General features: G+C 41.5%; 1 protein-coding gene across 1 annotated transcript in view; it reads right to left on the minus strand.

Moving 5' to 3' along the window:
• Positions 1-22287, minus strand: part of LOC144683895 (SH2 domain-containing protein 1A-like) — a 66167-nt gene that overhangs the window by 34491 nt on the left and 9389 nt on the right. The window lies entirely within an intron of this gene.

A 22287-nucleotide genomic window follows, 5' to 3' on the forward strand; every position in this document is an offset into this window, starting at 1 on the left:
TTTAAATTTTAAGGAAGACGGGCCCGCAGCAAAATCAGCTGTCCACCCGCCAACCTGTCAATGGCCAATTGAGGCCATTCACAGGATCATTTAACTAATTAAAGGACCTGCCCGTCCAACCTTAAGGTTGGCGGGTCGGCCAGGAGCCCCGGCGGCAAATAGAAAAAACATGAAACCTCATCCACCGGCGGGATGAGGTTTCATGCAGGGTTTTAAAAATTTTAATAAAGTTATTCTGTAAATTATGAACATGTCCCAAATCATGTGACATTTTCATGTGAGGGAGACATGTAAGGGAATTTTTTTTTTCTATTTTTAATATTTTTCAAAGTCCAGGCGATCTCCCTGAGGCTGCACTTAGCTTCAGGGAGATGTACGCTCTTTCATGCGCATGCGCGGAAGAGCGCACTCTCGCTTTTAGAGATATCCCCCCCCCAGCCCGCACAGGGAGCGCATAGCGCTTCCTGCCGGACGTCACGCTGGATGGGCCTTAATTGACCCACCCATGTAAAATGGCGGTGCGGCCTACTTCGCTGGCGGGGATTGGGTCTGCGCCCGCTGGAGATTGGGTTGGGCCCGCCCGACGAACGGAAAATGCTGCCCAGAGAGTTCCAAAGTCACACAACCCTCAGAGAGAAAAAAATTCTCCTCACCTCTGTCCTATAAGAGCGACCCCTAATTTTAAAACAGTGCCCCCTAGTTCTGGACTCACCCACAAAAGGAAACATCCTTTGCACGTCCACCTTGCCAAGACCAATGCTAGCCTAGCCAGCAACAGCCACATCCCATGAATGAATGAAAAAAACATCTGCGTAAGAAACCTTAAGGTAAGTTTCATTGACCTGATTTGGATTATTCCCCATCAGCTCCATGATCTTCCTGTTTTCTTCATTTTACAAGTTACATGTTGGGGGCGGAAAGGTTAAGGTGTGAAGTGAGAGAGAATGAGTCATTGCAATATTAGGGGAGCAGCGGAAGGTAAGCAATGGGTAATTCACGGCACTTTACTAAGAGCAGGAACATGGACATCCCATAGAGTACCCTCGCCTCTAGAGCCGTATTCTGCTCTGCAGGAAAATTCCCCGCCGGGTATTTGTACAATTGAAAAAAGTTACGCCTATCAGGGTAATTCATTGTAAACAATGAAAAATAAGGTTAAAAATTTGTAGAGCTAACGAAACCACTAAGTGTATGTTGTAACTCTCCAACTGATCATAGAGTGCAATTCTAGTCAGAGATATATCAGTTAATTTGTCACAAGCCACAATGAAGCCTGATTCCCTATATTTACCTGCCCCACTTTAAATGAAATTCCATGTACAAATGTCTACATTTTACCCTTGATACATCTGGCCAGTACTTCATGTTTTTCCACATCCTAAACTTGCTATTTGCCTCAACCTCTATATTTCTATTCTTAGTACAGCTGTATCACTCTTTATGTCATCTCAGTACCAGCACCTGCACTCCCATTGTAAACTCCCCCAACTCTGTTTAGTTTTGTCCTTCATTTCCTATTATAATTAACTGCTTTCCTCGTAATCTTTTCTCTTATTTCTTCAACACAGCATGGCTGCAATCTCTACACCCACTCACTCCTTTTAATTTAAACATGACAGTGGTCTGCACCCACTCAGCCTTCTTCACCCCAACCTTTTTGTTGTTTCTGTGGTTTGAGGGGGAAGCAAATGTTATTGTAAGGAATAACACTCTTCAAAATAATAAGTTTAAAAACTAAACTCTATTCATGTATGAATGGAGAACTGCAATAGAAAAGACAGTAAGATTTCATTATGCATTATTCATAATAAAATGTCTTCATTGATGTGTTTAAGATTTCACTGGGTGTAGTGCACTAAGCAAACCTTCTAAGTGTTAATTAGCCCACTAGCAAGGTACACAAATAAAGTGAAATCCCACAGTCCCAGTGTTCAGAAGCTAACAAGAGGTCCACTGTTGGTGACTGTTATGATGGAACAGCCTTGGCTTGACAGAGTCTTCTCTTCTCCCTCCACTGTCCCACTGTAGAGCCTGAAAGAAAGATCAATGGGAAAGAAACTATCTTTGTAGGACTGCCTAACAGAATATGAGTATCAACCTTGAGATCAGTCCATCTGCAAAACCTGACTGCTGCTCTACTAAGCCAATTACTGAGACAGCAACACAGCTGCTGTGTGATCTCAGAGTTGTGTACCATCTGTTCAAAAGTATGTTCCATTTTACAAGTTATTTCAAAATGTCTGAGTGTTTATTCTAGTTAATATCTTTGGCTCAAAATAGTATCACAAACAGAACATTTAACGAGAACTCAAGGAGTATTAGAATACTACCGATGCCCTACCTAATTAATTCCTGATACTGCTGTGTAAAAAATTCCCTTGCTCAGAATAAAACCTATTGCATAGATATTTAATGAATTAATTTGCAGTCGACCTGAAGTTGGCCAAGAGTTTGCTCAAGAATGAATATAACCAGCTATGAAACAAATTTGAGTTAAATGTGTAATTATTAGTAATGCCAGTAACAGTGTTCATCTTCAGTTACAGCAAATTATTTTTCCCAATCTTCATCCCTTCCCATTCCACTCTGAGCGGGTTGACTCTCATACCTCGTTTAAGAATCCATTCCTCATGTATGAACCTGACAGTTATTCAATTATTCCTGGTATCACAGCCAAGCAAGGCCTGTAATTACTCAGCAAATAGGAGTAGGAACCCTACCTAATGGTTTTCTATCCCTGAGAAAGAAGCTTATCATATTGCTCACCCTAAAGTGCCCAATGCTGCCAAGGTTCTGATTGTAATTCCCCAACTACTGCTCCAGATGAAATCAGGTAACTCGGTAAAGATCAAGAATTGACCCGGTGGGCTCAAGGATAATTGGCTATAAATGGATCAGTAATGCAGTGATGGTAAGTAACAGGGGGAAGGTAAGTGTGATTGTTGTTCATTGGGAAATTGGGGTTGCATTTACTGGTGCCGCAGTCAAATGAGCTAATCAGTAAAAGTCTGGCAAGAAATGGGGATATTGGCTGCCTCCTCCCTTCCCTCTTCTCCTCTTCATCCTTTGCTCTTCCTTCTCCTCAGCTACTTCCCATATACCTGATGAAAAGTGACCTCATGATGGTGAAGTGGCACAAGATGCAGCAGAACACAACGAATCATGTCATGTGCTCTGGCAAGTACTGCAGGTTTCCTCCAGAGAGGTCCAGTAGTGGAAGCATTGCTTAAGCACCTCAATGGTCCACTCAATGGCATTCTGTGTTGCAGCATGGCTCTCATTATATGAATGCAGCCCAGGTGTGCATGGGTTGTGTGCCAGATTCATGAGCCAGGTGACCACTGGGTAGCCCTTGCCACATGTGGTCTCTTAAGGTGGCTCAAATTCTGATGGTACATCAGACTGGTGCAGGTTGAAGGCATCATGATCAGTGCCAGGATAGTGAGCATTGATACAGATGATGTGCTGGGTATGGCCGTGCACGAGCTGCACATTAAGGGAGTGAAACACTTTGCGGTTGCAGTACTTCTCTGAATTTATATGTGGTACCCACAAAGTAATCAGTGTGCAGTCAATGACAGCTGCACCACGGGGAAGTCTGCTATCCTGTCGAAGCATCCTACTTGCTCCACCTGCTTCGCTCTGGAATGGGAGGAGGCAATGTATTCCCCTCTCTTTGCAGTACAGTTTGCGAGTCATCTCCCACTTAAAGCAGTAGACAACAAAATGGGAGATGCTAAGAGGCATCCTTGCTGCAGCCTGGAAGGAGTTGAGGAGAAGAAAGTTCAAAAATGGCATCACTAGAATCAAATCAGTGTTATACGCTCACTGGCATCTCAAGCTGCCTACTCTGCATTCTTCTGCTGCACTCACCTAATGCTGATGCTACCAACCTACCCAAAATGGTTTCCAGCACAGCCCACAACTGAAGGGTGTATACACAGCACAGATGTTATTTTGGCTCGGAAATGGCACCTGCAGCACTGATATCACAGGTGTTATGCAAATGAATTTTGCAGCCACTACTTTCAATTAGTTGAAATAGGGTTTAGGCTTCTTTCAAGAGGATTTTTTTCCAAACCAGCTTTCGAGAATTTCCATCCCAGTACTGCAACGTGGAAACCTTCTAGCAAGAAGTAACGAACAGCCTCAAAGCAGCTGGCATCTGAAAAGCAATGGCCCACAAACTTGACTGCACCTGAAAGCGGGGAAGCATTTGTTTGCACAGTTCAAAACAACTCGTCAGATTCATGCTGGGACCTCATTCGTAATGATCAGATGTAAAGCCAGTTTTTGGTGGAGGTGTGGCACTTCTTCCAGGAGAGGTGAATTCTGGTTTCAGACTTCAGGGGAATTGCACAGATTCAGGAAGGTGGCTGATAGAGGTTACAACAGGGTACTTATATATCCAATATCACACAGGAGACCAAGGCCCAGGTAGTAGAAGATGTGTTTCCACTTCCCCAGGAAGCAGAAAGCGAACAGGTAACATCTCTGCTGCCAATGGATAGAGGCTGCCAAGAAGGGCAATGCCAGGAGTTTAGCTACCAGGGCATGGCTGCCATGGCCAATGAAACTCATTTACCCGTCAGTGTTGTCAAAGCAAGAATACTAATCTCTTGCTCTCTGCTCGCATTTGCAGCCTCGCTACTCATAATACTCCCCTCCACCAACCCCACCACTAACCCACAATGACTGCACTACACTCCACGTCCTTTTCCTCACTGTCACACAATCGCTGCTATAGCAACCCACATCGTGCACATTGTACATCTAATATTTAACCAGGACGGATACATTTGCTAAACATCTTCAAGCCCCTCATAGTCTCTTCTTTCTTAGAGGAGAAAATCACGCACAAGTTGAGACAGCAGGCTACAACCGGAGGAGGAGCCTGCCTGCACACACTCTCCTCCATGGAAAAAATAAGTTAAGGACCATGGTGACCTTGACAACCATGGCTATTTCTAGTCATTCCATGCTTTGAGTTGCGACTGTAACAGTGACAGAGCTTGCTGGTAGCCTCCATTGTGAAGCAAAAGCACCTGAGACATTGCTCCTCAAGGTCAAGTAGGATCGCTTTCTGGAAACCCACTGTAACTCTGCTTTACACAGTGCCCTCCTTCTCATCCCTCTTCTCCCAGCTGCACCTGCCATCGCTTGAATTTTTGGTGCTCCCCTCTGCCTGAGTCCTAAGGCAGCCCTACCAAACTATTAATGACTGCAGTAAAACTGTTTTGGGAACAGGCAAAAAACAATGCAGCACCAGCAAAAACTTCTTCTCAGAAGTCAGAATGAACTATTATAGATCAGAAAATAGGCCTCAAAATGCTCTGAAGCCTAAAAGGATAAACTAACACTATCTGATGGATGAACCCTTTAAATAGCTTTGCTGATGGATCCTTTCTGCTTGATAGTGTCACAAGCTCCTGAGCGAGTTTGACATATAGCAAGTTAGTTGGTGGGGCAGGTCAATATCACAGTAGGGTCTTACAACTAGCATGGGACCCTTTTTAAAATATTTTAATCAGCCATGAGTAGCCCAATCCAACGTAGAAAGAGCAAGTGTGTGATATTAAAACAGGTAAGAGGCTAATGGATTTCTCGGCTAACACAAAAACAGGAAATGCTGGAAAAACTCAGCAGGTCTAACAACATCTGTGGAGAGAAAGACAGAGTTAAGGTTGAGTTCATATGACTCTTTTTCAGAGCTGGGCTCGCTCTAGGCTAGCTGTACAACTGTACCATTTCTGCACAAGTTCAAGTTTGAACTTTGAACTCAAATTCCCATTGGAACTGTGCAAGTTCTGTACAACTGTACAATAGCTGCACAATTTCTAGGCTAGCTGTACAACCAAGATACTGCTTTTCTGTGGCTGAATAAATTCAATTGTGTTTCTATCTATTCCACTGGATACAAATGTTTCTTATGCATATTTTGGGGAGCACAAGGTGCAATTTGGTTAAATTTTCCTTGATTACTAAAATCCAAAGGTCTTGCCTTTGACACATGAAAAGAATTAGTGGGACGATTATGGTATTTACCAGCATACCTACTAGTTTATTTCCCATATTGCAGGAAAACACCTAAAATAGACAAAATTGCACTTTTATGGTTTCAGATTTAGAAATTTCTGAAAAGTTTCTGAAGATGTATGTGCTAAATGAGAGCACAGGATGTGTTTTCTAGTAGGGAGCTTTGGGTATACTCCTCAGGGACTTTTCTTCTGTACACTTATTACACTGTAGGGTACCAAGATCATTTGACAGCTCAGGGAGAGATTTTCCCTGTCCTTTTGCAAGTTGCCCCAGGCCCAGATAAGAGTCTCATGCTCAGAGTTACAAACCATGGTCAACAGCAGAACCAGCAAATCTTTGGTGGTGATGGTGGAAGAGCTAGATTCTCAAGGAATAACTGCTGCTTCCGAGCAGAAGATCCTTCAGGAAGAGGACTTGTGTCACACATGAAGGATGCAACAGGAAACCAGCTCATGTATTCTTTACCTACTCATGTTGCTCATTTCTTATTGAAGTGGAAAATGGGAGGCTCTTATGAGCAACTAAAGAGGGAAGCAAAGGACCATGTGGCATGCAGAAACAAGCAGGAGACCTGATATTAAGCTGGTCACCACTACACTACGATTATTTGATACATTTTTCAGAATTTTGGAGTCTATTTTAATTTTGCTTTGAAGTCAAAATTATTTTCTTCTGGAAAGGTCGCAGATGCTACAAATATTAACATAACTTGCTGTTACAGACTACAATTGATTTTTGTACCACGGTGAAAGCAGATCTGTATGTATTCATATATCTTTATTACACATAGGCTTACTTATAACATTGAATTTTTGAAACAGATGTAATAATATCCTTAATGCAAAAGTAACATGAGAGGTTGTACTTCAATAAAGCTCTTGATGTGCATGAAGATGTCTCAATATACTATATATTAAAGAAGAAAATATATAACAATTGGTGACGTGCTTATCTTTTTGAATGGTACCAATGCAAACATCAGAACCCAACCCGTGATGATTCCAGCTGCCATTTTCTTGCCCAATGTCTTGTTTTGGAGTTCGCAAATGATGCCAATCATACTGGCGTTTCACAATTTTGTTGCGGTTACAAGGTTGCTGATTTAACTGAAGGATTCAGTAAGACTGATTACTCGTGGAGATAGCCCCCAATTCTAGTTGCTGACCCGACTGAAGGTCCAGCCCAAAATGTGACTCCAGACCCATAGCAACGTGGTTGACTCATATCTGTACTGTGAAACAGCCCTAGCAAGCCAATCAGTGTATGCAAGTCGGTGGCTCACCACCACCTTCTCAAGGGCAATAAATGCTGGCCTTGCCAGCTACCCTCACATCTCATGAATGAATTTTTTAAAAACATGATAACAAAGCCATCCCAGAGTCGGAAGGGCTATAAGTTCACGCTTACATTATAGAAGATAATCTGGATTGATTGTTTTTTGCATGTTAACCTGAGGTCTTGTCTGCCTGCGCCAGTGGTTAGGTTAAAGACAGGGTGGCATGATTTGAAAAAGAGTAGCGATCTTTCCCACCAACATTTCTTTCTCAATGCACTGGAACAAAGAGCCAGTAACTTATCCCATCGTTATTTGCTGACATTGCCCAAAATTACTGCACTTCAAATCAATTCAGTGTGTGCAGCATTGAGATTATCCTGAGGAACATTAAGAGCTGGATTTTGCAGTTGGACTAATGAGGCGAATAGCACTGACCGTTATTATAGACTAAACCAGACTGCAACTTCCAATAATCGCACATGTACACTTAAATGGGAATATCTCATAGTTGCTATCCAATTTACTCTGATCCTCCATAAACTTCACTACAATGGTACCTCATTAATTGATTCTGTGGTGAAATACATTAAGGGCAGGATTTTTACCTCATTGGGCGGGCACGGCGGGCGGGCCCAGGAGCAACCACAAAACCGACCGCCACCTGCAATCGGGCCCCAACCACAATTTAGAAACATAGAAACATAGAAACTAGGAGCAGAAGTAGGCCATTCGGCCCTTCGAGCCTGCTCCGCCATTCATTATGATCATGGCTGATCATACAACTCAATAGCCTGATCCAGCTTTCTCCCCATACCCTTTGATCCCTTTCGCCCCAAGAGCTATATCTAACTCCTTCTTGAAAACATACAATGTTTTGTCCTCAACGACTTTGTGGTAACGAATTCCACAGGCTCCCCACTGTCTGGGTGAAGAAATTTCTCTTCACCTCAGTCCTAAATGGTCTACCCCATATCCTCAGACTGTGACCCCTGGTTCTGGACTCCCCAACCATCGGGAACATCCTTCCTGCATCTATCCTGTCTAGTCCTGTTAGAATTTTATAGGTTTCTATGAGATCCCCCCTCATTCTTCTGAACTCCAGTGAATATAATCCAAATCGACTCAATCTCTCCTCATATGTCAGTCCCGCCATCCCAGGAATCAGTCGGGTAAACCTTTGCTGCACTCCCTCTATAGCAAGTACATCCTTCCTCAGATAAGGAGACCAAAACTGCACACAATATTCCAGGTGTGGTCTCACCAAGGCCCTGTATAATTGCAGCAAGACATCCCTGTTCCTGTACTCAAATCCTCTAGCTATGAAGGCCAACATACCATTTGCCTTCTTTACCGCCTGCTGCACCTTCAGCGACTGGTGTACAAGGACACCCAGGTCTCATTGCACATTCCCCTCTCTCCATTTATAGCCATTCAGATAATAATCTGCCTTCCTGTTTTTGCTACCGAAATGGATAACGTCACATTTATCCACATCATACTACATCTGCCATGCATTTGCCCACTCACTTAGCTTCTCCAAATCACACTGAAGCATCCTCCTCACAGCTCACCCTCCCACCCAGCTTTGTGTCATCTGCAAATTTGGAGATATTACATTTAATTCCCTCATCTAAGGGTGAAACTTCCGCCACCATTGGAGAGGAAATTTACGACCAGCCAGAGTGAATCACGCGCTGAAACACTCAGTGCAGCCTAGGTGGGCAAGCGCGGAAGTCGGCGCATGCACGTGGGTGCGCTCAGGGAAAGCTCTCTGAAGGCACAGAGCTGCCTCAGGGAGCTGAAGATTTCTAACATTAAAAATTAAGGTTTTAAAATTGAGGTAAACATGTCCCCTCATGTGACTCTGTCACATGAGCAGGAACATGTTAAAAATGAGATTTTAAAATTTTTAATTAACATCGGAAACCTCATCCCGCCCGTGGATGAGGTTTGCTCAAAAATCCAAAGGCCGCTTGGCCTTTTCATCCACCAACCACAAAGTTGGACAGGCAGGGAAAAATTAACTTTAACTACTTCATTAATGGACATAAGAGCCATCTTAATTGTCGGCGGGTGCGTTGCCGGCTCCTGAGCGCCTGCCGACTGAAATATCGCACGGGTGCACAATGATGTCGGGACGCTTGCCCAACATCATTGCGCGCTATTTCACACTCGTGCGTGTCAGGCACGCACCCGCATGCAGCAGTGAACACTCAGCCCTAAGTGTTTGAAATTATTGTTCTTAACCACTAAATACACGAGAAAAAGTTAGGGCTGGTGCATTCAGATGTAAGTGGTTTTAAAAATCTGGTAAGTCTTAATTACTACATAACAAATTGGCCCTTGTTATGATCTCCAGCAGTGACTGTTAATTTTTTTTTTAAATCCATTCACCTGAAAGGATGCCAAGACCAGTATTCACATTGTAAGGCTTTTACGGTGACAAACAGATTAAAAGCACAATGACTAAACATTATTTTTGTAGGCAACGTATGCTTTGAACTTCAGAACAGAACCTTCCCATTTTACATTTAACACAACTGAAAAACCCTTTTCACAGGTATACTTTACACTGTTCCTGAAGTAGTCATTTGATTCCCCAGAGCGAGTCGAAGGTGATTCTCAACTCCTGAGGTTTGCTTCTGTTATTTACCTTTCCTGCCTGGTGACTTTTAATCCCAGAACTGTCTTTCACGATGAGGGATTCTCCTGGTGTTCCTCTCTTCAGCACAAGCTAGGCAAATCTTCCAGCTTTGTTTCAGATCCTCACAAATTTGGTCTTTTCAATCTAAATGCAAGCTTCCACCTACATTCCTGCATGGTGAACCACAGAGGCTTTTGGCCTCTAGCTGCTCCCTCTCTCCCGGATCCTGACCAACTGCCTTGTCTGTGAGTTTCAAGAATATCTTTAAGAAAGCCTGTAACACGATCTCACAATGGTTTCCTAAGGACTCATCCTTTTCCATGCCCATCTCTATAGCAATGTGAATCACAAGGGCCTTGTATCCAGGTAGAAATTCTGATTTGCTATTGTTTACACTCCAACTCTATTTTATCTTGGAATTAAATGGATAGTTTAAAGCATAGCTGTTTATAACCTGACATTCGCAACACCTTCCTGGGACTTTGCAGACTAGCAGTCTAACCACTGTAAACACAGATGCTATTGCCATTGTATCCAAGAGTGGAACACCTTACACCTTCTTTCCAGCAAAAAACCTGGGACTCCCTTTAACCTTTAACAGCCAAGTTGCCCAGGCTTATTATTAGGCAGACTACAGAACAGGTCACATGACCCATTTCATTTTATCCTAAATTAAAGGCACAGTCCAAAAACATAACACTCGTTTAAACCTCATATTTGTAATGCCCTGAAAATTTAATTTTACAAATATGAAGTCTTATTCCTTCAGAAATTAATTAATGTTGGAGAATTAAAAGAATTGGATGTATTTTTGTTCATTTTTCCTCCTGACTCTTTTTGTTTTTCTCACCTTGTTTTACTTTCTGTACACGATTTTACAAATTAAACATTCTAATATAAACTGAGTACTTAGTGGTTGAAGAGGCACACTATTGTTTACTTTGCTCACACATGATACACATCCTCTCTGGAAGGCACCACACCTAAAAAGATCACAGGTAACCATTCGTTGCCATTTAAAACCCCAGAAAATGTTTGTCAGCAGCTGTAAACATAATAAATGTTATTCTTCTGTCACTGATTCCAAAGTCAAGGCCATCTTTTGTACATTTAAACCACTAATTTAGACAACTAGCACTAATCACACCTAACTAACACTTTATAAGTGTAATTCAATTTTGCTATTCTATGGATTTCTGTTGAAATTTTAATTTAACACACAGAACCTATCATGTGCAATTATTCTTTTTTGAAGAAATGCCTCAATGCTCTGGTTAATTTTTCTCCTCCTTCTCCTTAGTATACTGAGGTAAATTGTAGCATTCCTCTGCCACACTACTGAGACACTTAAATCAGCAAAGGCTGACACTAAACCTTTGCTCTTGCAGATATGAATGACTCAGTACATTATTGAATACTACACCTAATCATCAGCCATTGAGGAAACTATTAGATTTTTTTTATTATGGAATGATATCAAAAAACAATAAAGTTTCATTTATGATGCTTTTCTTTGTCAGTATGATGGCCAATAACCATCAAAATGTGGACCACAGTCTCCAACAAGACAACATGTATTGACTTAGACATCATTAGAAAAGAAACCATGGCATTAAAATACCATAATAAATACTGATACTTGCTTTTATTTGGCACCTTATCACATTACGCGATTAAATGTTCCTCACACTATGGGCAAAATTTTACGGCAGCGGGATTTTACTTTATGTATCGAAGCCAATGGGGTTTAGAATGTCTCGCCGGATTTTACTTTATGTAGCCGAAGCCAATGGGGTTTAGAATGTCTCGCCGCGTTTTACGGCCCCGTCCCCGGTGAAACGGGGCCCTAAAATTCTGCCCTATGAATTACTTTCAAAGTGCAATTTGTAGGCTAAGACAATGTAGCTTATTAAATCTTAAAGAACTGTTTCACAAGAGTCAACATTTTACATTTTGTAAACCAAGTCCCGTACTCCACCCTTAATGGTGAAATTATGCTGTTAAAAATTAGAAATAATCACAACTAATGTATTTAAATGAGACTTGATTCTTCATAATTTAACAAAGGGATTGTTTGCTGTCTTATAGGTTACTGTTCCCAACTTGCACCTATAAAACACACTTTAACAACAAGCCTTTCATTAAAGCTATAAGTATCCAATATTTAAACATTTTTCTTCATAAGTTTTTTTTTAACTATGGCCAGGATTAATAATGGGCATACAATCCCTTAGACCAATTTTAAACCTGGGCAATAGGTTAAAATCAACCCCAAGGTTTTTAATCAGTTTGCAATAGGTTAATGCCTTTATTACACAGATGAATTTCATACGCATTAACATAATTGTTACTAATATCCTGCAGTGTGATTTCATTCCAATAGCATTCAAATTGAAACTTCTATCCTTACACCTTCATTTTCCTTCAGGTGATGTTCTTGCTTCTTGTTAAACAAACCACTCCACAGGTGATGAGCTAATCAGGCAATGCTTATAATACAATTAGTGAAATAATACATTGATGGGAAAAGATCGTATTTTTCTTTTTACAATAACATTTAAAGGAGCAGTGCGCCCAAACAGAAATGAAATAGTAAATAATGCAATCCTACATTCTTTTCTGTAAATTATGCAAATTAAAAATCAAAATATACTCAAATTAAAAGACAATACGTACTCCTGCGACTCTATCAGAGCCATAATTTAGAACACCCATTTGCCGAGGTAACTATATTTCAGGTCCCTTACAGTCTAATCCAATTTCTCAGTTAGCCTATGACAGGCTGACAAGCACTGAATATTGCCTTTCATACGTGGTGTTTCCATTTGACTCAAAGAAAGGACGGAGGAAAGTCTGACTGCCTAGAATAGATTAGATGCACAAAAACGATGTACGGTTTACAAATAATTTCACGAACAATGCCCTCGGAAGAAATGAAGAAACAATATATTTACATTTTTTTTAAAAACTTAAGGAAGAATCTTTTAAAATGTTGAACAATTATAGCTTCAATGAAAGGCTTGTTATTAAACTGTGCTTTATAGGTATGAATTGAGAATAGTAAACTATAAGTTATATTATAAATTTACACACTTGGGGGTAATTTTCACTATTAATGTGAGGTGAAAAACAGGTGATAGTGACCCAGCAGCCTTCGTTGCACTTTTTCCTACAATTTTTCTAAATGAAAAAGGTTAAAACATACCCAGCAATAAAAGTGAAAATTACTCCTTTGTGTGAAACTTGCCCATTGGGACTACACTTCCGAAAATTCAAGCAAAACCAACTGTGTTCAGCAGCACAACTTCATAACATCTTCATTCATATGTAAGAGCTACATGAAGGAAATTGTTCTCTTGGTAGTACAGGACTTGAGTATCACTGAAAAAAAGAGACATATCAAAGTTTTTCATCTTGCACTCATCAAGACATTCGCAAGAATACCAAATGTAAAGGGAACAATTTATACTTCATGGGAATAGAGTGCTGATTGGTTGGCAATGGACTCTGATTGCCATGGCGAATGCACCAAATAACTGATGACTAACAGTTACCTGCCAAGCTTTGTTTAAATTCAAACCAGGCGGGTTGACTTTGGTTGGTTACGGCATTGTCCTGGGAATAAACCAGAGTATGACTGTCACCTATTTTGTTCAGCTTGAACAGGCAGAATGTGTGGACATGTTCTTTGCCTGCAAAGAACAGGACTGTGTGTTAATATATGTAGCTTTTAGCATGTTTAAGTGTGCTACACTGCGAACCTGACTGATAAACTTAAATTGGTTGTCAGCGTAATTCTTAGAACGCTCAGGATTCTTTAGTAAATATTGTTCAATTGCGGAGTCACATCTAACATTGGACACTTTGTTTTGAGTTTTGCAAGCACGGGTTGGTTGGGTACTGTCAGTATCTTCTTGCCTGTAGCGAACAGCCAGAGGGACAAGATGTTTGATACGATCCACCAGTCTTTGGAAGGTACAGCCTACATACCTCGCATCACACTGGCACTGAAATTCACATATCGCATTACTCATTTGTGTCACAGGCAGAATGTCTTTTTGGCTTGAGGACAGAATCCTGTTAGTGGCGAATACAACTTGTGTTGCTGCTGCAAAGTAGCAGGGTGAAATGGCTAGCTTCAACTGTTGTTCAAACTTTTTGATTGGACAACATTTGGTAAACAATCCTGAGTGTTCTAAGAATTATGCTGACAACCAATTTAAGATTATCAGTTGGACTCACAGTGTGTCACATTTACGCATGCTAGAAGCTACATATATTAATACACACAGACCTATTTTTAGCAGACAGGAAGAACATGTACATGTTGCACCTGCTTCAACTGAACAAAATAGGCAACAGCCATGCCCTGGTACATTCCCCAGGTCAATGCCTTGACCAATCAGTCAACCAGCCCAGTTAAAATTTAAACAAAGCTTATCAGTTAACTGTCAGTCATCAGTTAACTGGTGCGTTCTCTATAGCAATGCCTCAACCAATCAGAGGCCACTTGCCAACCAACTAGCACTCTCTTCTCATGAAGTAGAAATTGTTGTTCCCTTTACATTTGGTATTATTGCAAATGTCCTGATGAATGCAAGACGAAAAGCTTCAACACGTCTCTTTTTCCAGCAATATTGAAATTGTTCTCCTTCACACTGCTGTGATTTCTAATGTTCTGCAGGTAATTCAGTAAGAAGTTATAAAAATGTTTGAATTTTGATACTGCACATTTAACCTAGGTTTAAGAAAAGCAGCCTTACACTTTATGGCCAATCAGCATTCCAAGATAATTTTCACTATCCTTAATTGGCCCGCCAGCATGAAATCGCAGTCTGGCCCCGATCACGGGCGGCGGTCAGCTTCCCAACCGCCCTCACCAGCCCTTGCCAAGCCCACCCGATAAGGGCTAAATTCTGCCCCAGGACTGTTAGATTGCAGCCATCCAACAACTGCCCTAAACTGTAAACAACACAGCTAGCACAGACTAGGAACCAATCCTGGAAGCTTCTGACATTAACATTTTTTCGACAGTCACAGGATAGACTTTTTGTTCCACTTGTCACCTACTCACAATGTGTCCTTTCACTCATTTTTCACAAATAAGCAGTTTTTGTGCATCTACTGTTCCAATAGAACTATATTCATGAAGATAAAAGCAAAATACTGCAGATGCTGGAAATCTAGAAGAAAAACAAAAATACCTGGAAAAACTCAGCAGGTCTGACAGCATCTGCGGAGAGGAATACAGTTAACGTTTCGAGTCTGAATGACTGTTCATCAGGACTTTTTGTTTTTGTTCTATATTCATGAAGTTTATTTTCACATGCTGCAGTATAGATTAACAGATAATGCAGATGGATGCAGCTTTGGAAGGTTATTTAGGCAAATGGCTAAGATGGACAAAGATCTATCAAATGCAATTTATATTCAACCTGTGCTTTTGTAGCTCACTGTTGGCTTTCACGTATGTCTAGGTATGATGTATCCTACAAGTTATTCCCATTGTGCCTTCTGCCACAACTTTCTTACGGCAGACTGTTTAGTACTGTATATGGTTATTCTACATTACATCAAGAGCAACAGCAAATAATTATGACTTGCTGGTGAAAAAGTGCCCTGTGCTTCAACATAATCAACATAACCCTAACCCTAACCCTAACCCTAATCAATGCTGAGGAGCTAAATCAAGTAGAAAATCGCACTAGTTTGCTTTTTTGCATTCTTTACCTTTGAATGTACACCTTTGCTGAGCAACTAAAAACAATGCAAGCTCTTGGCACACCAACAATCAGCCTGGTAGACATGGGGTAATGTAACATAAGTCTTTAAGATTATGAAAGGATTTGATCGGGTAAGCTTAGAGAAGGTGTTTCCACATGTGGCAAACGCCAAAACTAGGAGCCATAAATATAAGACTAATAAATACAATAGAAGATTCAGGAAAAACTTCTTCACCCAAGAAGTTGTTAGAATGTGGCACTTGCTAACACAAGGAGCTGTTGAGGCAAATAGCATAGGTGATTTTTGGAGAAGCTAGATATGAAAGAGAGAGGAATAGAAGGATATGTTGATAGGGTTCAATGAAATAGGGTAAGAGGAGCATAACACTGGCATGGACCAATTGGGTCGAATAATCTATTTTTTCTGTATAACCTAAATAATTCTATATAATACAGAATACTCAAAACATTGTGTTCATGAAGTACAATATGCCCAGCCACGGACCGATAAAAATAAGACTTTACAGATCTACAAAACCCCATTTGTCTATGAATCCCACTTTAAAAACCTATGATTTTAAATGAATTATGCTAATTATAGGGCCTAGGGATTAAAAATCTATTTTACAGCTGCGATTGAATTAGAAAGTATTAATTTTATATATAACAGATGATAGCAGTTTGATCTCTTTGGTATTCTAACAATACAGTAGATTATCATTTTAATAATGGGATGGATATAAAATTAGATAAAGATAAAGGTCATTCTTTTAATGTTAAAAAAATTTTTAAACCAAATACTGCAACACCTAACTGCTTTTGTTTATTCATTCCATCTTCTCTGTAATATCCTTTTAACTTTGATGTCATTTTGGAATAAAGGTTTATATGTTCACAGGGCAAATAAATCTGAATATAGCTTTAACAGAACCTGTTTAGTCTTTATGAATAGATCTTTGATTAATATATCAAGTTATATAGAAAATGTGAAGGTGAGGAAGATAATTTGACTAATCTTGTTTGTTTGCCTCAGTGCTACCATCCACATCTGAACTGTCTACTCTCATCCATATCCTTGTTCTTTTTTCTTTCTCAAGTATTTATTTAACAAACTCCACATCAAGAGCCAACCGTATCAATGCAGTCCATTCTCTAGTTAAAATGCTGCATGGAAGAAATCCTTCCAATCTTCCCCTTAAAGCTTCTATACCAACTGCAAAAGTGTTGCTGTATTTATTCATTTAGGTAGCTTTGATCCAAATGAAATGAGAATGGATTTTTTTGCAGATTCTCAACTCCCTATCCTCAGCTTTCTCACTTCTACTGAAGACACTGGCTCATGCTGATGTTTCATGTCATCGGCTACCCACCATTACCTCCGCAAGTGGTCATTCTTTATCTGCATATTGTAATATTTATTCATCTTTGATTCAAAGTAAGAAATATAATTTTACCATTTGCATAATTTAAGTATAAATATCTTGTCATAATGATGTTGTTATGTACCTACATATTTTAATTAAGTAGTTTCAAAGAGTGTTTCTTATTTTTAATAACTTTAATACCATATCAATTATGTTCTCTTAAGACATAAGACATAGGAGCAGAAATTAGGCCATTCAGCGCATCGAGTCTGCTCCGCCATTCAATCATGACTGATAAGTTTCTCAAAACCATTCTCCCGCCTTCTCCCCGTAACCTTTGATCCCCTTACCAATCAAGAACCTATCTATCTCCGTCTTAAATACACTCAATGACCTGGCCTCCACAGCCTTCTGTTGCAATGAATTCCACAGATTCACCACTCTCTGGCTAAAGAAGTTTCTCCTCATCTCTGTTCTAAAAGGTCTTCCCTTTACTCTGAGGCTGTGCCCTCGGGTCCTAGTCTCTCCTATTAATGGAAACATCTTCCCCACGTCCACTCTATCCAGGCCTTTCAGTATTCTGTAAGTTTCAATCAGATCCCCCCTCATCCTTCTAAACTCCATCGAGTATAGACCCAGAGTCCTCAAACGTTCCTCATATGTTAAGCCTTTCATTCCTGGGATCATTCTCATGAACCTCCTCTGGACCCTCTCCAGGGCCAGCATCCTTCCTGAGATACAGGGCCCAAAATTGCTCACAATATTCTAAATGTGGTCTGACCAGAGCCTTATAAAGCCTCAGCAGCACATCCCTGCTTTTATATTCTAGTCCTCTCGAAATAAATGCCAACTTTGCATTTGCCTTCCTAACTACCGCGTCAACCTGCAAGTTAACCTTAAGAGAATCCTGGACTAGGACTCCCAAGTCCCTTTGCACTCCAGATTTCTGAATTCTCTCCCCCTTTAGAACATAATCTATGCCTCTATTCTTCCTACCAAAGTGCATGACCTCACACTTCCCCACGTTGTATTCCATCTGCCACTTCTTTGCCCATTCTCCTAACCTGTCCAAATCCTTCTGCAGCCTCCCCGCCTCCTCAATACTACCTGTCCCTCCACCTACCTTTGTATCATCTGCAAACTTAGCCAGGACACCCTCAGTTCCTTCATCTAGATCATTAATGTATAAAGTGAAAAGTTATGGTCCCAACACTGACCCCTGCGGAACTCCACTAGTCACCGGCCGCCATCCTGAGAAGGACCCCCTTATCTCCACTCTCTGCCTCCTGCCAGACAGCCAATCTTCTATCCATGCTAATACCTTGCCTCTAACACCATGGGCTCTTATCTTACTGAGCAGCCTCCTGTGCGGCACCTTGTCAAAGGCCTTCTGGAAGTCCAAGTAGGTAACATCCATTGGCTCTCCTTTGTCTAACCTACTTGTTACCTCCTCAAAGAATTCTAACAGATTTGTCAGGCATGACCTCCCCTTGATGAAACCATGCTGACTTTGCCCTATTGTACCATGCACTTCCAAGTATTCTGAAATCTCATCCTTAATAATGGATTCTAAAATCTTACCAACGACCGAGGTCAGGCTAATCGGCCTGTAATTTCCCATCTTTTGCCTCACTCCCTTCTTAAACAGGGGGTTACATTAGCGATTTTCCAGTCCTCTGGGACCCTCCCTGACTGCAGTGATTCCTGAAAGATCACCACTAACGCCTCCACTATCTCTTCAGCTATCTCCTTCAGAACTCTGGGGTGTAATCCATCTGTCCAGGTGATTTATCCACCTTCAGACCTTTCAGTTTTCCTAGCAGTTTCTCCTTGGTAATGGCCACCATACTCACCTCTGTCCCACGACTCTCTTGAACTTTGGGGATGTTACTCGTGTCTTCCACCATGAAGACTGACGCAAAGTACCTATTCAGTTCCTCCGCCATTTCTTTGTTCCCCACTACTACTTCTCCAGCGTCATTTTCCAGCGGCCCAATGTCCACTTTTGCCCCTCTCTTACTCTTTATATATCTAAAAAAACTCTTGCGATCTTCTTTTATATTACTGGCTAGTTTACCCTCATATTTAATCTTCTCCCTCCTTATTTCTTTTTTAGTTGTCCTCTGTTGGTCTTTGTAGGCTTCCCAATCCCCTGGTTTCCCACTGCTCTTCGTCGCATTGTATGCTTTCTCTTTAGCTTTTATGCTGTCCCTGACTTCCCTTGTCAGCCATGGTTGCCTCGTCCTCCCTTTAATATGCTTCTTCTTCCTAGGGATGAATTTTTGCTGTGTCTCCCAAATTACTCCCAGAAACTCATGCCATTGCTGTTCCACTGTCTTTCCTGCTAGGCTCATCTCCCAGTCAATTCTGGCCAGCTCTTCCCTCATACCTCTATAGTTGCCTTTATTCAACTGTAATACCAATACATCTGATTCCAGCTTTTTCCTCTCAAATTGCAGGGTAAATTCCATCATATTATGGTCACTTCCTCCTAAGGGTTCCTTCACCTTAAGCTCCCTTATCAAATCTGCCTCATTACACATCACTAAATCTAGAATTGCCTGTTCCCTCGTGGGCTCCACCACAAGCTGCTCCAAAAAGCCCATCTCGTAGACATTCCACAAATTCCTTTTCTTGGGATCCACTATCAACCTGATTTTCCCAGTCTACCTGCATATTGAAATCCCCCATGATCACTGTAACCTTGCCTTTCTTACACACCTTTTTTATCTCCTGGTGTATCTTGTGCCCCACATCCTGACTACTGTTCGGAGGCCTATACAAATCTCCCATTATAGTTTTTTTACCTTTGCGGTTCCTCAACTCTACCCACACAGATTCTACATCATCTGACCCTACATCATTTCTTGCTATCAATTTAATTTCATTTCTTACTAACAAAGCAACCCCACCCCCTCTGCCAACCTGCCTATCTTTTCGATAGGATGTATATCCTTGGATATTTAGCTCCCAGTCCTGATCCCCTTGCAGCCATGTCTCCATAATGCCCACCACATCATACCTGCCAATTTCAAACTGCGCCACAAGCTCATTTACCTTATTTCATATACTGCGTGCATTCAGATACAACACCTTCAGTCCTGTATTTCCCGTCCCCTTTCTCATTGTCGTCTCTTTATCTGATGTGCTTGAAGTTAGATTCCTAGCCCTTTCCAAACAGTCTGTCCTATTTTGTGTTCTGGAGACTTTAATAGCCTCTCCTGGGCTCTCCTTTCTTTTCAGTATTTTCATAATTTTCCATGAAGCTGAATCCACCCCCCCACACGCTAACCTGCTGCTTTGTTTCCCATTAGTCATACTTCTTGGAGTTTTACCCTTCCCTCACCCCCCACTTTCTAGTTTAAATTCCTGTTGACCACCCTATTTGCCCTTTTCGCTAGAACATTGGTCCCAGATCGGTTCAGGTGGAGAACGTCCCAATGGTACAGATCCCTCCTGTTCCAATACTGATGCCAGTGCCCCACGAAATGGAACCCCTCTTTCCCGCACCACTCCTTTAGCCACCTGTTTACTTCCCTTATTCTCGTGTCCCTATGCCAATTTGCACGTGGCTCGGGTAGTAATCCGGAGATTATAACCCTTGAGGACCTGTTCTTTAATTTAGTTCCTAATTCTTGATAATCCCCAAACAGGTCCTCTTTCCTAGTTTTACCTATGTTATTTGTCCCGACGTGGACCACAACAACTGGATCCTCTTAATGTAATGGTTGGAATTCTTTGAACTGAACTCTTCAGTTGAGGTTGCTAATATATGTGAAGGGAATATTCTCTCATGTCACTAGATTTGGGCAAAAATTTTCTGACCCCGTGGTGCTGGGCTTGGAGGTGGAGGGAGTTGGGAAAATGGTGAGGTTTTTTTTAGTCATTCATGGGATGTGGCTGTCACTGGCTAGGCCAGCATTTGTTGCTTATCCCTAATTGCCCTTGAGAAGGTGGTGAGCTGCTTTCTTGAACCGCTGCAGTCCAAGAAAGTAGCTCAGCACAAAGCATTCCCACTGCCGAAGAATTTTCCAAGCGGGCGGAGAACTGGATCAGCTGCCCGCACCATGGAGCCAATTAAGGTGATTACAGTCCCAAATAGGGCTAGTTTTGTGGCCCAGCAGCCCACGATGTAAGGGCTTGTTCAGCTGGTCTCACTAAGAGGTTCAGAGGTTTGTAAGTTTTTCAGACTCCAGGATCCTTCACCAGCTTCATCGGTTCTGGGTTCATTAACGAGCTGCCACATGTTATAAGGGTTTGTTCAGGAGGCCTTACTAAGAGGTTTAGAGGCTTGTAAAGTTGAACAGTTGTGTTTATTGGTAACACTTAACTATTTACATATGTACAAAGTGTAGCCCAAACTAGGAGCTAACTCCATGATAACTTCTCCTTGAATCTCTCCATATAACCCTGTCCCCTGTCTACTGTCATGTGTCTTTCTACATCGTACTGTGGGTAGTATTATTCTTCAGTGCCACATTAACCCTTGCTATGCTGAACACCCTTATACCCTCCAACACATGCCACCAGCTCAAGGGAAGCGGACTCTCTACAGCAGGCTGGTGGTGGTCATGTGAACCTGAGGCTCCATGTCCCCATGATGGGGCTATAGGGAGGAAAGGCCATATTTGTGACCCAAACAATTAACCCAGTGGAGTTTTTTCCTCTGCTATGAGGGGCCTAACAGCTTTGGCCCTCATGATTATTGAAGTGAATCCATGCCTACGAGGGTGCCTCCATGTTGAGGCACCTTGGCAGACCCTGGCCTGCCTCAGCAGTGCCCACCTCTCCGAGGGAGGTGACCAAATAAGAAGCCACCTCCCAGAAGATTGTGTCGTTGGTCTCGCATTTGGTCCCACTGTAAAGCCCACAGTAAAATCTAGCTCAATATGTTAATGAGATTGCAAAAATAGAGAGGCAATTTTACATATATGCCACATCGAACAATTTCATTTATGATATCATTAGAAATCACGATTAAGAGCAATCTGCCCAGTGTATTTATGAAGTTGTTTACATATTGAGTGTCAACCTTGGCTCAATGGAAGGCACTCACATCCTAGGTCAGTAGGCCTTACGACCACTCGAGCCTGCTCTGCCATTCAGTATAATCTTCTACCTCAACTCCATTTTCCCTTACATCCCTTAAGAGTCCAAAAATCTATTAATCTCAGCCTTGAATAAACTAAAAAAAACTGTGCATTCACAGCTATCCAGGCTAGAGAATTCCAAAGATTCACA

The sequence above is a fragment of the Cetorhinus maximus genome, chromosome 8, assembly GCF_964194155.1.
Source record: "Cetorhinus maximus chromosome 8, sCetMax3.hap1.1, whole genome shotgun sequence".
Classification (NCBI taxonomy): Eukaryota; Metazoa; Chordata; class Chondrichthyes; order Lamniformes; family Cetorhinidae; genus Cetorhinus; species Cetorhinus maximus.